The sequence below is a fragment of the Empidonax traillii genome, unplaced genomic scaffold (assembly GCF_003031625.1).
Source record: "Empidonax traillii isolate 1590-97213 ecotype Southwest subspecies unplaced genomic scaffold, ASM303162v1 scaffold773:size403244, whole genome shotgun sequence".
NCBI lineage: Eukaryota > Metazoa > Chordata > Aves > Passeriformes > Tyrannidae > Empidonax > Empidonax traillii.
Window position 1 is genome coordinate 397,378 of NW_020955966.1, and position 5,867 is coordinate 403,244.

The 5,867-nt window shown below is 42.4% G+C and overlaps 1 protein-coding gene across 1 annotated transcript in view; it reads right to left on the bottom strand.

Moving 5' to 3' along the window:
* LYST (lysosomal trafficking regulator) overlaps positions 1 to 1,875 on the bottom strand; it is an 85,147-nt gene extending 83,272 nt beyond the window's left edge. The window contains exon 1 of the mRNA XM_027901315.1: positions 1,634 to 1,875. The gene's annotated coding sequence lies outside the window, so the exon portion shown is untranslated. The remainder of the gene's footprint in view (positions 1 to 1,633) is intronic.
* Between the last annotated feature and the right edge of the window lie 3,992 nt (positions 1,876 to 5,867).

Below are 5,867 nucleotides of genomic sequence, written 5' to 3' on the forward strand. Positions count from 1 at the left end.
TTTTTTTTTTTTTTTTTTCCCTTCTGATTAGAGCATAGGATAATTCCATCTCCAGAAGCAGTAACCCACCTTCATGAATGGAATGCTAAGCAGTATTCAAAGTGCTCCTTACTGCTGGTAAAGCAGAAAGCAATTACAGGGATGCTTTCAAATACTCCTCTGGTGCTGGGAGCACTCATGGCTGCTTTTTCCCTCCACTGAGGAGGTACAGGTGTGGTGTCAGGGGAAGGCGAGGGGCTGATTCACTATCTGTTCCCCACCAGTCATGGTGTTCGTGGGAGCTGTTGACATCATTGCAGATAGGATGTTTCCTTAGAGCCACTCTAATGAGGCCAAACTGCTCCCCCCAGCCCAGCAGCTCCGGATATTTAGAGATGTTTGTTTCCCTGTTGGTACTATACCAGCTTCAGCTCTGGCACAGTGGGGGAATCTGACAAGAAGAATGATGACGCTGGGCAAGCAAAAGGGTGCAAGAGAGCCAGCAGGGATGGTACGCAGGGTTTCCATGGCCTGCTTTGGAATAAACCCAGCACATGAAGTAGTCACTGTAACAACACTCAGCCTTTGTGCTTTTCTGCTTTTCTGTCTCAAGATTAGCATATCTGGGCAGGCACTGGCTCTGAAGATGCAACGGGGCACAAAGCATGCTCTATTTCAGACACTGTCATTTCCTCACAACCAGCAACAGCCTGAACCTCTCTGACAGTGTCATATCAGGTCCCCTCCATGCTCCTCTTATTGTGTTTCTACTTTGTTCTCTCTCCAAGTATCTTGAGCATTGCTCCAAGCCACGGATTTGATGCTATAATGTAGCATTTCAGAAAGAGAAAATGCCATTGACTCAAGGTAAGGGAGTGAGCCACTTTTGCAGTTTTATGTAACTCATTGGAGCTCTGTAGTTATTTAGTTGCATTGAATAATTCAGCGGGGAGGCTGTCTGAAGTGCAACAGCCTCTTTGTTTCCTATGAAGGGTGATGCCTGTTCGTAGGGCTTCAGACATCTATCCAGCAACTGGCACAGACTTTTTTAGAAACAAATGCATTTATACATTCAGAGACTAGCTCCCAGCACCCATCCAGGCCCTCTGCCAAATCTTCCCTTTTTCACAGTATAAGGCAAAATCCTGTTCACAGTTTTGTCAGCATTACTCTACCGCTTTCAGAGAAGTCACCCCAGAGTCACACGGGTGCAAATGGATTTGATGTAATCTTTAGTGTTTCACCAGCTCGGCACACACCATCCTAAACTTTCTACCCCACCTGGTCAGTGGTTCTCCCCTGACTGCTGACCAGGCCCACAAGCTGATGCACAGATACCAAATCACAAATATCAGTCCACAAACATATGTCAAAACATGTGTGACTCAGGAGCTAGTCATCCTGAGTGCTCATGCTAGACCTTGCTAACCTGCACCCCAGACAAATGCCCCAGCCATCTCTGCTCAGGCTGATCTTACTGCACCTCCTCACACAAGAAACCTGACTACCACCACTCCATGACAAGAGCAGTGACCCTCCTCGGGGACCTTCTTTCTCACTTCAGTCTTCCCCATTCCCTTACAGCTTACCCTTCCCTCAGAAATTAGACATCATTGTAAGGAATAAAAACTGTTTATAAACCCCTAGAGCATACCTGTTTCCTCAGAGAGTTGCAACTAAAAAGCAAAAGCGCAGTGACACAGAATTACGTGGGCATCCTCCTCCAGGGGACTGCTCTGCTAGCATTTGACATGGACCCAGTTAGAGGGATGCTGCTGCATCTGCACAAACTGCTGCAGTGAAACCTCGGAGTTTCTGTCAGGCTGCTGGATGAAATCACAGCTTTCTTGCTGGTATGCTCTGGCTCCCTTTCAGCTCCACACAAGCAGCCTGCCCTGCAGAAGTATGGAATTCAAAAGTTGCTTCGGTTTGTTTTTCTTTGAGTTGGTTACGCTACTGTGTCTGCAGTGCTGCTGGAGAAAAAAAAAAATAAAGGAAAGGGAGGAAAGAAAAAGATTCCTGCAGGCTTTTACTGTCTGTGGTGCAGGAGGATGAGTAAACAGTGTAGACAGCTAAAAAGATTGTGCTTAAGTGGTGCAAGACACTAAAAGCTTTCCAATATGCCATTCCATTGTTTGCTTGAACGTTGTATATAGACATACAAAAAGGGAACACTTTGGCCTTAAGGCCATATTCATGAACTGAGACAACTGCGTGAAGAACTAAAAACTCAGTGCTGTTCTGCCAAAAAGAGTTTCAATAAGCAATCTGAGATGATTTTCAAAATTTGTTTCTGGTGTTTTTTCTCTAAACACAACATTAAAAAAAAAAAAAAAAAAAAAAAGAAAAAGTGATCAAACCATGCAACCAGAATCTGCAAATACATCTCAGAGCCTACAGTTTTAGAGGTGTCCTTTTGAATTTCCATCTGCCAGGACAGCAAGGCCAGGATCCCCTTATTCTAGTCACACTAAAAAAAATATATTAATTCTAAAAAACCACATTATTTGAGCTAAATGTGGGTGATCCCAGATGCATAGGCACTAGCTGTCTTATGGCTAACACTGGTGAGCACATTTTGATTAAATGTGAAGAGATCCAGAGCCACAAGCCCTTGAAGTGAGTGATCTGCCTTAGCACTGTGAATGTGCTGGCAGCAGCCAGGTGTCAAAAGCACAGCTAAATCTGAGAAATGACTAACTTTTTATGCACCTCACTGAACTATCAATGTAATATTTGTGTTTCTCATGAAGAACTGATGGTTGAGACTGCTTCTTTGAGCTTTCCTGACACATATAACCATGTCAATTTACCTATTACTCTTAATTTACTGTATTACTTATGGCTTCTCCAGTAAGTGTGATATGGTCTTGGGATTTGCCTCAAATATTTACTGGGCATATTACTTTTTTACTTTCTGCATAGTAACAGCAACATCTCAGGGCATAGTTTCATTAAGCCCAGGTGCTGGAACAGGAGTTCTCATGCTTGTCTGATCTTGCAGTCTGCTGGATCAGCCCACTGACCCAGCTGAAAAACAATCTGCTATTTTTCTAGGACAAGTTTTCAACCAGATCAGCTTGCTGACCTCTTTGATGACATAGTCGTGAGCATTCTGCCAACAAAAAGGAAAAGGGGGACATGCACCTGCAAAGTGAAGGAAAATGCCATCCATTTTGGTTTCAGACTGCATGTCAGTCTCTTAAGGCTCTCCATGAAAGCAAAGTTCACCACATGCTCACTGAACAGTGCAGGTCCTGGCCAAGCACAGTGGTATCATGCTTGAGTCTGCATTTATAGTCACCAGACCTACACCACCTTAACTTCAGAGGATTTACTCCAAATTTATCTGAGGGGTAACTCAAGAAATCTCTGTACAAGGAGTAGCTGGTATGAAGGAATAAGACAGAGATCATCACCAGTGCAGTATTTCTGAAAATATGTAATCACTATTTAATTTGACTTCTCAGTTTTGTCAAGCTCTTGGAAATTCTCCAGATGTAAAATTCCTTTCTATTCTTATACCAAGAGAAAAACATCTTCTCATTTTCATGGAGACAAAACCCAGCACAGGAAGCTATGAAATTCTGTACCACTATAGCAGAACTTGTCTGACACAGAGATCTACAACAATTCCTGTATTGTGCTGTAGTATCTCCATGTCATAAGATGACTAGAAAATCTGTTTATACATCTACCTGAGCAATTGTAAATATTTTGATGGCTCTTTACAGTTCTGCTTGGCAGTTGGACACCTACATTAGGCAAAGGAGGCTTGATCTTTTTTTCATCTAACTTCTCCCCACAATAAATTAGACATTCAATCTAAACTAAAATTCTTATATGATCAGTGGAGAGAGATAGGAACTTCCAGAAGGCAACCCAGTCCATCCTAACAGAGGTATGCTGCATAAGTGGGGTCAACTAGCCCCTGAAAATGCCGCTTTCCCTCCTTGGCCACTGACAATAAAAGTAGCCAAGGTCTTAAACTGAAGAAGGAAAAGAACTTCTCTGGGCTCACTAAAGGACAGATCTGAACCAAAGAAAACCGATATTCATGAGGAAAAAGTGGACTGTGAGGGTAATCTAGATCTCCCTCGAAGCTATGCACAGATTTGTCAAAAACTGGTGCAAGCCTGTTTTCTTCTAACTTCTTGAGCTATCCTTTGCCTATGGAATGGGAAAGCAGGACACTGGATATCTGCTTGTACTTAGTCAGCCAGGAAGTCCCAGGCCTGATGCAGCTGGGAAGAGGGATTAGGAAAAGGGGTCTCCTTTCTCAGGTCCATGACTGTTGTGGGCAGAGGAAGCACACGATGAGCCAGAGTGCAGAGGTCCAAAGCCAGGGTGGAGTTTAGCTCCTGCTCCCCCTGAGCATGTACCCAACATACTGGAAGACAAGCACAACAACCTGATGAAGGTCCAGAAGTCTGAAGCACTTGGAAGTCTGGAAGTGCTCTTCTGGCAGAGTGAGAGTGTCAGGCTTACAAGTCTATATGCACGTTGTACCAAGTCAATTTGTCACTTGCTGGCTCTAGTCCCGGTAGGACATAAATCTTACCACGAGTACAATTTTTAAACAGACGTTTCTGCTCAGACAAGAAGGCAAGTGTATATAATTTGGGAATAGAAAAGCCTAAATGCTGCATGCACTCAGCACTGAAACAGTACCATTTCCAGGGCCTGTGTGTGTCACAGCTGATGACAATGGAGCCTGAGTGTTGGAAATGGCTCCCTCCAGGCAGAGCAGGTTTGTTGCTATGCTATTTCTGAGCCCTCTGCTTACATCTATTACTGGAAAGGACTTATGTTTGTTTCTAAATCTGTCTCTATTGATTAGCACTTAGTAAATGGCTGCATGGCTTAATGTAATGATCATAGCTCTTGCTCCTTTTGTTATTCCTGATGTGCAGAAGATTGTTCTTTCTTTTTTTTTTTTAGTGGCAGGATGTTCCTGTTAGCTTAGCTTAGCACTGTGCATACTTTACAGTCCAGGGTATTTGGAATTTTGTTTTGAAGCATTTTACACTGGCAGTGAAGAGAAAATGAAGTACATATTACTCGTGTTGAATGTGGTTATGACTATCTACCAAAACATTGTTGATGTGTAAAGTATAACATTAGATTTTATTGCACTAGGTATTTTGTTGGCTCTCTGTGTTACAGAAAAGGCGTGGTTTTCCCACAAGTATATTAATTACACTTACAGATTACACTGTTTGTAAGTCTATGCTTTGGCTGAAAAATAAAGTTCTTCTTTTATCAGAAGAGTCAATCAATGTTTTCCTTTAAAGATACTCATTGCAAATCACATTATAAAATTATCCTTACCTGACAAGCTACTAGGTTCTATCTGTAGTGGTTTTCTGATCAGGGCATTACACTTTTTGTGATTATATCTCTAAATAACTTTTGCTTAGCTCATTCATTTCAGCTCCTTTCCTGAGGAAAACTTGTTTTCAGATGTCAGTTATTAGTTACAATAATTTATTCAACTATTTTCTTCAGCAATTTCTACTACTTTCCATCCTGATAGAGTTAGTTGAAAACACAAGTAAAATTGTACATGGTTACACAAGTGGTCACTTAGCTGTAGATGTTGAGTCAGATGCTCAGCAAGACTGTAACAATAGTTCTAGTGTAGTTCGGTGGAAAGAGAATATATGGACAATTATTGCATGCAGTGTGCCCACTCATGTGATATTCATGCCCCAGCCCTTTCCACAATATCCCTCTAACATCTGCTTCTCCGCAGATCGGGATAAGTTACGGTTCTTCAGGGCTTGTTGGGGAAGAGGATCAGACTAAGTTCCTGTTGAGGTTTCTCAATGGGAGGGAAGCTCATCTACCAGAATTCTGATGTATTATTTGCCTCTGCTTTCGAACAC